The 12,521-nt window shown below is 41.2% G+C and overlaps 1 non-coding gene across 1 annotated transcript; it reads left to right on the plus strand.

Moving 5' to 3' along the window:
• Nucleotides 1–5,493: 5,493 nt before the first annotated feature.
• Nucleotides 5,494–5,619, plus strand: LOC112916073 (small nucleolar RNA SNORA32). Its single transcript, XR_003234253.1, has one exon. It is a non-coding gene; the product is annotated as a small nucleolar RNA SNORA32 (small nucleolar RNA).
• The last annotated feature ends 6,902 nt before the right edge of the window (nucleotides 5,620–12,521 follow it).

A 12,521-nucleotide genomic window follows, 5' to 3' on the forward strand; every position in this document is an offset into this window, starting at 1 on the left:
TGTGTTTGCATCTGGTCAGGCTCCTTTCTCAAGGTCCATAGAGGGCAGCCCCGGTGGCTTAGTGGTTTAGTGCTGCCTTTAGCCCAGGGCGTGATCCTGGAGACGTAGGATTGAGTCCCATGTTGGGCTCCGTGCATGGAGCCTGTTTCTCCCTCTGCCTGTCTCTCTGTCTCTCTGTCTCTCTCTCTCTCTCTCTGTGTGTCTCTAATAAATGAATAAAATATATTTTTTTAGAAAAGGCCCATAGAGGCTATCTCTTATCTATAATTTTGAAATCCAAAATTCTAAAAATTGATGGGACACCTGGGTGGCTCAGCAGTTGAGCAACTGCCTTTGGCTCAGGGCGTGATCCCCAAGTCCTGGAATCGAGTCCCACATCGGGCTCCCTGCATGGAGTCGGCTTCTCCCTCTGCCTGTGTCTCTGCCTCTCTCTCTCTCTGTGTCTATCATGAATAAGTAAATAAAATCTTTTTTAAAAATTCTAAAAATTGATAGTTTTTTTTCTACTTATTTGTCAGTAAAATGCTACCTGACTTGACATAAGGCTCCATATAGTCTTTATGTATCCCAATAGTATGAATGGCTTTGGGGTTTACTGCAAAAATATTCATTTATTTGTTTGTCCCTCACCCCACTCTTTTTTTTAAAAGAAGGGAAGAAAGAAAAAAAAGAAAGAAGAAGAAAGAAAAAGGAAGAAAGAAAGAAAGAAAGAAAGAAAGAAAGAAAGAGAGAGAGAGAGAGAAAGAAGGAAGAAGGAAAGAAGGAAGGAAAGGAAAGGAAAGGAAAGAAAGGAAAGGAAAGGAAAGGAAAGGAAAGGAAAGGAAAGGAAAGGAAAGGAAAGGAAAGGAAAGGAAAGGAAAGAAAGGAAAGGAAAGGAAAGGAAAGGAAAGGAAAGGAAAGGAAAGGAAAGGAAAGGAAAGGAAAGGAAAGGAAAGGAAAGGAAAAAAAAAAAAGAAAAGAAAGAAAGGAAGGAAGGGTGGGAGGAGAATTCTAGAGCATACCAATTCCTAAGGCTTCCAGATATGTGATTGGAAAATTGAGTCTACACTGATGACACTGCATGGATGTGCATGTAGTTGTTGTCAGTATTAACCTTGAGTTCAACGGGTAGGTTAATAATTGCCAAGTTGAGTTAAAAACAAAACAAAACAAAAAAACCCTTGCCTTTGCTCCCTATGAAACCTCCCTTCCCCTTCAACACAGAAGATGTCCTCTGTTCCCCACCACAAAAAGATCTCACCATATGCCAAATCACAAATTCACTCCTCTATGATGCCTTCCTTAGTTCCCAGATATAATAATCTACTCTGTTCTCCAGGAGAGCATTGCAGCTACCTTTATCATATTCGAACTTGGAATTATAATTAACTGCATGCCTGCCCTACTCTACTCTAAGAGCTATTCATTCACTCACTCATTCATTCATTTATTCATGCTATTATTCAAATTTTAATGCTAGCCTTGATGCTAAGTACTTTTATGTATTTTTAATTAATCATTGCAAAAATCTTTAACATACTTATCAATGCCCCATTTTTTTTTTTTAAAGAAAAACTGTAAACAGGCTCAGGAAGTTTAGACAACTGTTTAAGGACATATAGCTAGTGAGTTGTAGAGTTAGAATTTGAATCTAAATCTTTATAACTCCAAAGTCATGTTTTGTGGATATTCTACAGTGTTTGGGGGACATATCATCTTATTTGTTTTGGTCACACTATAGCACACTATTGAAGTAGTTTTAAATAGATATATTGTTCATTTTATTCCCCTTTTAGGTGACCCAGACCACCTCCTAACTCTGCCTGATAAAGTTAAGGAATTATGTCTTGGCCTTAGATTTTTGACCTACTGTCTCCACTACAGATCTTATTTGTTGAAGTTTCCTTTTTTTCATGCATGCTCCAAAAAAAAAAAAAAGATGCTCTCTAAAATCCCTGCCGCTTAAACACAAGAGAACATATTATTTTTAGTTGGAGGGCCTCTTTATAACTGGCTGTTACAGCAATCAGCTGAAAGTAGGGCCGCAGACCTGCTGAGCCAGTCGCTTACATCTGCTCCCCCACTCCCACCTCTGATGCTGCAGCACAGTAACTGGGAATCCGTGGTCTGCTCTCCAGATGCAGTCAAGAAAGTGAATCTGAAGCTGGGCTACATTCCTGGAAATGACACACTAATCTATGGCCCCTGGCTTCAGTTAATCTGACCTAATTCTTTGTGTGGGTACTTCCAAAAGTTCTTTTGAAATTTTCTTCCCTTTTTTTTTTTTTGGCTCAGCATTATATAATGTGACTCATCCTTGCTGATATGTGTAGTGGTGATTTATTCCACTTCACTGCATGGCATTCCAATGTAAAAGTATACCGCGATTAATTCATTCATTTTATGGCCCGGGTGTATCAGTGTACTCCCATTCCTTCATCCACCTATCTATTTATTTATTCAACAAATATTTATTGAGGACCTATGTGTGCTAAACACTGTTCTAGGAGTTTTGGAAACAGCAGCAAAGCAATGGAGCAGTGGCCCCATGGAGCTCACATTCTAGAGTAAACAAGCAAACAAAAACAAACATGAATACACACTATGTCATGTGTGGAGAAAAATAAAGCAGAGGATAAGGATTATTGGGACTGTGATGTGATGAGCACCGGGTGTTACACGCAACCGATGAATTACTGAACTCTACATCTGACACTAATTATGTACTGACTATATGTTGGCTAATTCAATTTAAATTTTTAAAAAGAATTGTTGAGGTTGAAAAATGTAGATATTTTATATAACATAGTAGGGAACTCCTCATTGATATAGTGACCCTTTGTGTAGAGACATAAATCAGGTGCTCTCAGGAGAAAAGGATTCCAAACAGACTGCAAAAGCCTTAAGGAAGTGGAGTTTGGGTATGACCAAGGCATTGGGGAGTGGGCCATGGTGCCTGCATGAGGGTAATTGAGGGAGGAGGGAGAAGCTGAGTTGAGAAATAAGGTTACAAGGAAGCTAGTCATTTAAGACCCTGAGAGCCACGAGAAAGATCTTGCTTCTGTTCTAACAGGAATGGAAAGTCCTTGGGGAGATGTGATCAGAAGAGTGGCATGATCTGAATTACTATTTATTAAATCACTCTGACTGCTGTGTTGAATGTGGACGTTCAAAGAGCCAGGGATGAATCAAGGAGCCTGGTTGGGAGTATACTGTGAAAATAAAATTCAGGGATGATGGTGACTTGTATTAGTGCAGTGAGAAGGAATCTAATTATATAAATATTGTAGTATATTGATGTAGTGGGGGGGTTGGTGTTTCATACCTTCCTGCACTTATGCTGACACTCACTGACTTTGGGCTTGACAGATGATTTATTTTGGCCAATAGGATGTAGCAAATTGAAGTAAATAGGAGATTGAAAAACTGCTGATGTACTTCTGCTCTCTTGTCACCATGATATCAATATGCCCGGACCAGCCTGAGGGATGTGAGACATGTGGAGTAGAAGTGAGTCTTCAAGCCAAAGCAACCAATGCTAGCTACCAGCCAACCACAGTCAAAAGAGGAAGCACCAAGCAATGTCCCACTGTATGAACTCAGGGAATGTTCATTCCTTTCCCTCCTTCTGTTGAGGAATTGGGTTTTTGCAGCTAAGCCTTCTGTTATCAGTACAACCCCCAATTTAAAAAATAAAATAAAATAAGCCTCATGGAGAGAAGAGGAAAGATGAAGGGAACATATTCATTGCACTCACAACTTTTTTATCTGATCATCAGAATCTATGTTTTGAGAGGGAGTGAATATGTCTGAACCAGGCCATCCATATTCCCAAATCTCACCTCAGTCAATTTAAAAACCTTACTTGGTATGAAAAGGCAATATTCCAAAAATAATGCAAAAGCTAGAAGTGCTCTGACTGGGACAAATGTCTGCATATAGGTGGTCCCAGAAGCACACCCTAGAACGAGAGTTGAGTGCAATCCATTTACATGACAAGATTTTCCAGGATGTTCCATGAATGGATGGGGAATCGAGGCAAGGATGGAAGGCACACAATGCATCACACACTAAGCAAGCCACTGCTGCAGACAAATGGTGGTCTGTACCATTGAGGACTGAGAAACCCACTACTGAGTGGAGTATCCTACTCAAAGGCAGGAAAGCCAGGGTGTATATGCACTACTTCTGCCCATCACAGGTTGTGTCTTGTACTCAGGGTAGTTGGTCTTTAGAATTCTGGCTGCCTCTATCCTGTCTGGGGGGAGACTCATGCTCTGGCTGGCAAAGGCCTCAGCCTAAGAGTCTCAGGTACTTGCAGAAGAAAGGCATTAGGTTAGGGAAATGATGAGTGGCAGGGACCAGACAGCTAACAGTTGCCACAATAAATAAATGAGATGGCATTTGAATTTAAGATAGCAGGATGGAAGATACAGCCAATTTCACCACAGTTACATTATACATATTATTACCAAAACACATAATGATAATAAATGATAAAAATGATAAATAAGACCATAATAAAAATGATAATAATTGATAAATAATGATAATAATGATAATATGATAAAAAAGACCATACATAGGTGTAGGTGGGAGAAAGAACAGTTATTGAACTGGAGAACATGACAATCCATAGGATCAAGCTTCCCTGAAGCTTTTTTTTTTTAATGCAAAAACAAAAACAAAAACCAGTCTGCAGTGCAATGCTTTTTTTGCAGTGAGGGCATGAGGCCAAATGACCCCTCTAGTTTCCTGTGTGAAGAGCTTCTGAAATGTCAAATAAGCTAAACAAGATTTGCTTTGTGTGGGTATAGGAAGAAGGTACTAAAAAGGATCTATAAATCAAAGCCCTTCATTTTTTTTATTCATTATATTTGTTTTTAATATCATGTATTTAGTTGCAAGTTTATCCTATATTGTTTTTCATACTGGTTTTAATAGCCCAGTTATCAGTGTCATGTTCCCCTGAATTCAGATCCTACACTCACTCAGGAACTCCTGAGCTTGGATAGTTTGCACATTCACCTTCCTGGACTCAAAAGTCCCTCATGAAGATTATCCAAGTTCTATTTTCCGGTGAGAAAAAGAGCTTTTTCCCCTTTTCTTTTTTTTTTCTATTTTTATTTTTCTATGTTTTAACTCTCATTAAAAAACACATAAATAAAATGCACCATCTTCCCCATTTTTCAGTGCATGGTTCAGTTCAGTAGTGCTAAGTGCAGTCATGCTGTTGTGCAACCGTCACCACCAGCCATCTGCAGAAACTGTTCGTTTGCAGAATTGAAACTCTGTACCTTTCGATAATTACACTACAGGGGCACCTGGGTGGCTCGGTTGGTCACGTGTCTGACTTGGGCTCAGGTCATGATCCCAGGGTCTTGGGATCGAGCCCCACGTCAGGCTCCTTGCTCAGCAGGGAGTCTGCTTCTCCCTCTGCCTCTGCCACTGGCCCTGCTCTTGCATTCTCTCACTCTCTCTCGTAAATAAATAAAATATTTTTAAAAATATCTATGGTCATTACCAAGGCTTTGAGAATGCAGTTTCTCGTTTGCTGTGGGCATGACCATAAAAAAATTTTCTCATTAGGTTTTCTTCCTTTTTGCTAGTTTGCTAGCATTCAGCCTGTTGGGAACATTTTTATCAACCCCATTCTGTTTCCACTGCCTAGATCAGCACTGTCCAGTATAAATGTAACACAGGCTGTAATGTGATTTGGTAGTAGCTATATTTCAAATTCTCATCTGACTGTACATGGCTAGTTTATTGAACAGTGCATGCCTAGATCTCCACTCTTGCAGATGTCTTTTGCTTAATCCTTCTGTTGTTAACAACCATGCAACTTTCAATATAATAAGCCTAACAGAAGGAGGGATCATCTTTGGGAATGGAATCTTTTTTTATGTTCCTGTTACATAGGACAGTGACAGCTGTGGATTGAACAAAAGTTTGTTTTGAAAGTGCTATTTTGAAGACCATAGCTCTGGCTTTGGCGGAACTACGGTGATTGGCGGCAGAAGGAATCACATGTCAAATATCTTAAATAAAAATTTATTGACTTAAAAAAAATTATACCATATTCCCCCTCCCTCCAGACCATGGCAACCACCATTCTACTTTTTGTCTCCATAAATTTAACAACTCTAGATACCTCATGTAAGTAGAATTGTTACTGTATAATATTTGCTTTTGGTGACTGGCTTGTCTCACTTTGCGTAATTTCCTCAAGGTTCGTCTGCATGCTAGCAGGTATCAGAATCTCCTCCCTTTTTAAGGCTGAATAGCATTCCATTGAAGCAATAAACCACATTTTGTGTATCCCTCCACCTATCAGTGGACACCTGGCTTGCTTCCACCTCTGGCTGTTGTGAATAATGTTGCTGTGAACACAGGTGTTCAGGCCCTCATTTTTCCCCACAGGGAGCCAGAGTCTCAGTGATCCAGATTTAATTTACTTGTTCATTCAAATGGCAGGACTTGGGCTCCGATCCAGGTTGCCTAAGTTGAAAGATCAAGCAATATGATTTTACTGCATACTTCCTGCGGTCAGGGCCTCTGAGAGCTGCTGGAGGTAAAGAGGTGAGTAAGATAGACACAGCCCTTGCCCTCTTCATGTTTGCATTCTGCTGAGGTAGAGGCAATAAACTGGTGGACAAAGCTATAGATAATGATACGTTCTATGGAGAGAAGATGACAAGGTTTTTGGAGAGAGTCACTGGTGAGCAAGAGCCTCTCCAAGGGCTTGGGACTGAGTAGAGGCCCAAAGGATAAGAAGGAAGCAGGCAGGAGAGAAGTCAGAGAAAGAGCCTTCCGGGGAGAAGGGGTAGAAGGGAGGCCCTTGAGCTGGAGCAGGTCTGGCCTACTGAGAAGCACACATGTGAGCCACGTGTCTGGAGGATATTAAGCAAGGAAAGAATATGACCTGAGGATGAAGAGGATGAAGAGGCAGGCAGGTGCTAAGTCATGCTGGAGCTGCACTGAGAATTTTATTCTAGGCGCACCGGGAAGCATTTGAAGGTATTTGAGCATCAGAGGGCTATAACCTGATTAAGGTTAGTGCCCTGACTCTATCTACGACACTATTTTTATAATAATCACTAGCTTTGACTAAGCTAGCGTGCTTACTATATGTCAAGGATTGGGTTAAGCTTATAGTAGCTTATTAACTCTTATAACACTTTTAAAAATATATTATTGTCTGAGACACGGAGAGGTTAGCAATTTGCCCAAAGTCATACATTAGTAGAGATGAAATTCAAACCTTTGAAATTTGACTTCAGTGACTATCCTTTTAGTGAAGACCAAGTCCATGAAATATTTTGATACCCATCTATTTGGATTTGGTTTTCCATTTGTTTATTCTCTGAAGGCCTAGTGCACAGGGCTCTCTCGACAGTGAAGACTCACTGCCATCCTATAGTGGCAGAAGGTTTTCTAGTGAGCGCGGTGCTTTCGCATTTGGCTATTACTGTGTTCAATCCTCTCAACAGCCTTTTGAAGTAACAGATGGGGAAGAGCTCTCACAGTGCTATAAGTCTAGGGGCAGAGAGAACACCTCCTTCCACACCTGACACTTCCTCTGGGTGCAGGCAGGCCTTCAGGTGTCACACCACTGAGTTCTCTTCCCTGTGTCTCCTTCACGGCTCTTCTGAGAAAGCCTAGAGACGTATGATTAGCACTCACAGAAAGAGAACCTGGAGCCTGCCTGACTCGTGCATTTTCTCTTCTCTCCTTGGGAGCTGGCTGCTGGCACATAACTGGAGGCCTCGAAGACTCTTGGACCTGCAGAAAACTTGGCAAGAGTCTGAGGGAACACTCCGCCATCCAGGAATCTGGTGACCAGGGAGTGAGCCTGGCTCATTCCTAGGATCCGGGTTAGAAGCCTACCTGTCTGGCTCCATAAGCTGAGTCCTGCAGCCTCCCTCTCCTGATGGTAAGGGGATATTTTGGCAGTCCTGTCCCAGTCTAGATTCATTTTCTCATTCCTCGGCTGCTTTAGAACTTAGACAGAAAAGAGACACATGACACACATGACATTTACTGCCCTCCCCCAACACTAGACAACCAACACTAGATGTATAATAAGAACTCCCTAACTAACTTTTGGGCCACTTCTATTTTGCAAGGAGGTCCAGGGACCCCCGTGGAGTCACACAACTCATCAGTGGCAATTGAGATTCAAGCTGGTCCATAAATCTGTCCTCGGTGCCCCAAAGATTTATGAACCAATAAATTAGTAGAAACATGGAAAGCACCTGGTGTATCAGAGCCCATGGGTTCCTGCCGTAACAGTGCACATCTCAGGAGGGTTTCTCAGACATGGAGCCCTCCCCACTAAATTCCAAGAGTTTTCAGCAAGACAGTGGCACCTCCAACTATGCCTCCAATAAGCTGGGTGTCTGGCTCTGGAAATACAGCTCCTCTGGTGATTCTAGCCAAGAGCCATAATAGCTTCGGGCATCACTAGCCATGTGCCGAATCTGCTATCAATAATTCAAGTAGCTGGAAAAGCTGAGTATCTGCGGTTTTGCAAAAACACTGCTCATGCTACTGTTCCCAGCACTTCAGCCCTCCATGGTCTTGAGGCAACGGCTTCCTTGTCAGGTAGGAAACAGACACACTAAACCAGGAATGGTATTTGCTCTCCAGCAAGAACTAAAGAAAAATAAAGACCCCCAAGGGTAGATAACATCAGATCATGCTCTAGCATTATCCAAAGGTCAGAAGGTGGAGCCAAATGTCAAATGCTGGGAGGAAAGGCCGCTGTTCTGATGTGCAGGTCTGTGTCTCCCCTAGGACCTATGGTGCTACTAGACCCTTCATTACTGGAGGAAGGTCACAGTCTTAGGAAAACCTTCTTTGCTCTTGACACTGGAATCTGGCATCATACGCAAAGGCAGTCTAATCAGGCCAGTTGGAGGCCTTCTTTGCTCTTGACACTGCTTTTCTCTTCTTCTCTTTTATAACAGAAGAAATAGGAAATAAGTCCCACTTTTTAAATTAATCATTGGATATTGGTTAAAATAAATGCTCTCACCATTAATAATAAGTGAGTGTCTAAAATGTTGTCTGATTTTTTAAAAAGGCTTGTATGTTATACTCTTGATTGTTCCAGAGCGAACTACTGGGATTTTTTTCTGCAGTGGTGGAAATACAATAAAAAAGTTGAGAAGGTTCAAGACACTGTGAACCATGACTTCAGCACTTTATCTTGTAGAATTCAAGGTCATTGCAGGTTACAAGGAATAAAGTATTATGACATGAACTATGCTGAAGAGAGACAGTGGGATGCCAGTCCAAACACATGTACATGTTATTGTTTTATTTTCATCATTGCAGAAATAGACTATCATTACAGCTCTAATCTTTGGCTTCACTTTATTCTTCCAATAAAAATTTACAAAATGTAATCAGACAACATTTTAGACATTCACTTCTTATTCAAGTAGCCAGAGAAGCTCAGTACCTGATATTTTGCAAAAATAATGCTCATGCTATTGCTCCCAGCATTTCAGCTCTCCATGGTCTTGCTCTGAGGATGTCCAACAGGTGAGCATAAGGGAATGGGGGAGAGATTTTGAAAGATGAGCCAGAAAAGGCTTTGCAGCCAAGTGGTGTCTGGGATTTCAGGTGTCTTTACTCACACACCTGGACTAGAATACCTGGGGCTTCTTACGCCTCTCTCTCCATATCTCTTAATCTTTCTTATCTCTACAGAATGGTTAAGCTATTTGTCCATTTGGCCTTCCCTAATCTGCCCTTGGGAGTTACATGGTGTCACTTTTGCCACCTACCCTAGCCCAGGAAACCCCAAAGCCTGTTCAAGGGGCAGAGCAAATTTTCTGCCTTTGATGGAAAATGTGATGAGGGATGTCTGGTTATGTTCTACGTGCTTACTGACTACCTTCCATGTCCAGATGCTACATATAATCCTGTAAGTTACTTTTTATTTTTTAAAAATATTTTATTTATTTATTCATGAGAGACACACACAGAGAGAGAGGCAGAGACAGAGGCAGAGAGAGAAACAGGCTCCATGCAGGGAGCCCGATGTGGTACTCGATCCCAGGTCTCCAGGATCAGGCCCTGGGCCAAATGCAATGCTAAACCACTGAGCCACCTGGGCTGCCCGTAAGTTCCTTTTTAATTCTCCTAATAGTCTCATTGCAAAGATAGGTTACCCATTTTACAGAGGAAAATTGAAGTGCAAAGCAGTTAGGTAACTTCACAGAGCTAGGAAATGATAAATCTAGGACTCAAAACAAGGCCTGTTTTGAGTCCTGTATCCCTCCCAACCAACCATGCCTACTGTATTGTGGGCTCTCAAGCCATATCTGGTTAATAAATGAATGAATGAATGAATGAATGAATGAATGAATGAACATTGGATTTCAAATCCGTAAACACTCTGTGCTGCTGAACATAATTTAAACATCACAAACTTCTCTACTAGGCTCTAGACTCTATTTGTATACTTCCAAATGCTAATCTAGATCATTGGTTTATTCATTCATTCATACAAGTTTATCTCCAGCATGAATCTATCTTAGACTTGCTATGATTCAGATACTTTTCCAGGTGCTAAGGAAAAGCAATGGACAAGCCCAGTGGTCACTGTCATCACAGAGTTTACATTGCAGAAATAAGGACAACACTTGAGATAATGACTTCAAGGATTAATGAATCACAGTTGTGACAAATATAACAAAGGGTTGTCTTAGGGTTGTGATATAGAATTGCTCTCCCCAAACAATGATCCTGTTAGAAGGAGCTTCACTATTAGAAAGACAAAATGGTGCCTCCAACTGACCTGACTGGACCACCTTTGTTTATAATGCCAGATTCCAATCAGATGAGGTTCACAAGATCCCTCTGGGCATAAAGGTTTGCAATGGTGCCTATGGGTGTCTGTTCTGTGATAATTTCATTATCAGATTGTGGATATAGTGTGGTGTTCAGTCTACTTGATTATTGGTTAAAGCGTAAATGCTGAACTTTGGCACTAGTGCCATTTGGGTAGGGTAATTCTTTGTTGTGGAGACTTCCCTGGGCATTGGAGGAAGTTTAGGACACGCTAGGCCACCCTGGACACCTATATACCAGTAGTACCATCCTCCACTTGTGACAATCAAAAATGTCCCCATCTACTGTTATATGTCCACAGCAGACTAAAGTGTTACCAGTCAAGAACTACAGGGTTAAAAGCAAACAGACACTGATGCAAGCCCAAAGACCTCTGTTTCCTAGTTGTAAGGGCTTGGAGAAGTCATTCTGTCTCCCAAGGCTCTGTGACAGTATCTATAAAATTGGCTTATGCGTAAGTGAGTTTCTCAAAGATTTTTATAAGACCTGTCATAATTTTTGCTAACATTTATTAAGTGCCTATTATAATCTAGGCACTATTTTTCTCTGGATGTATAAATTTGTAGATGATTTATTAAATTTTAAAATTTCCTAAAGTGAAATAATGTAATCCAAATACTCAGCTAAGCATGATGTACCCTTAACTTCAATCATGAGATGTTGTCAAGATAAAATAAAATAAAAAATCATGCCCAAAGCATATTTTAAAATCAAATGTGAATGATTCGACTGTGTGATATTCTAGAACTCTTCTGTCAATACAGTGTTCACTTGGCCACATGTAGCTGTTTACATTTAAATTCATCTAGGCATTATTTTAAGATTTTGCATATTGATTCACTAAACCCCACAGAAATGTCATGAGGCAAGTATAATGATTGATCTCCATTTTATAGATGAGGAAACCAAGAGAGTTTAACCCTATAGTCTGTGGTCTATGAAGTGTTTTGTGGAGATGATGATACTCTATTTTAGCCACATTGTGCACCATTGCTACTTGTTCCAAATGGCCATTGCTTGCCTCCTCAAGAGTTATAAAATAGGGGTGCTTCAGTGGCTCAGTCCGTTAAGCATCTGCCTTCAGCTCAAGTCATGGTCTCAGATCCCGAGATCAAGCCCCATGTAGGGCTCTCCACTTGGCAGGGAGTCTGCTTCTCCCTCTCCCTCTCTGCCCCTTTCCATGCCACACCACTCCTCTCAATCTCTCTCTCTCTCTCTCTATCACTCAAATAAATAAATAAAATCTTTTTTAAAAAAAGAGTTACAAAACAGATTTTTGGGACATAAAGTAAAATAAAACGTTAAGAGGAAAGCTAACAATTACAGGATACGCTCTCTGTTCTTTGAAGCATATTAAGTGCTGGAAATCCAGAGATGGACAAAGGCCAAGACTTGCCCTCAAGCCTTTCACAGCTCCCAGCTATCCCACTATTTGCAAGGTTCCAGCTCTCTCCACTGCACTGCAGAGGTCCTGGAGGCCACGGATGCCAACAGGATCTTCTGTCCTGAAGGTGGCCCGTTAGAAGGAATCTAAGAACACATGCGATTATCCCACTACATGGTGACTGTCTGCAGTCTTGAGAAAGGCTTGGAAGAAATGGAGCCTGGGGGCAGGCAGCTCTGCTAAAAAGCTGTTTCCATGCACCAGGGCAGAAGGCAAGCCTCGGCTGGAGCACTGA

This window comes from Vulpes vulpes, chromosome 13 (genome assembly GCF_048418805.1).
Source record: "Vulpes vulpes isolate BD-2025 chromosome 13, VulVul3, whole genome shotgun sequence".
Taxonomy (NCBI): domain Eukaryota; kingdom Metazoa; phylum Chordata; class Mammalia; order Carnivora; family Canidae; genus Vulpes; species Vulpes vulpes.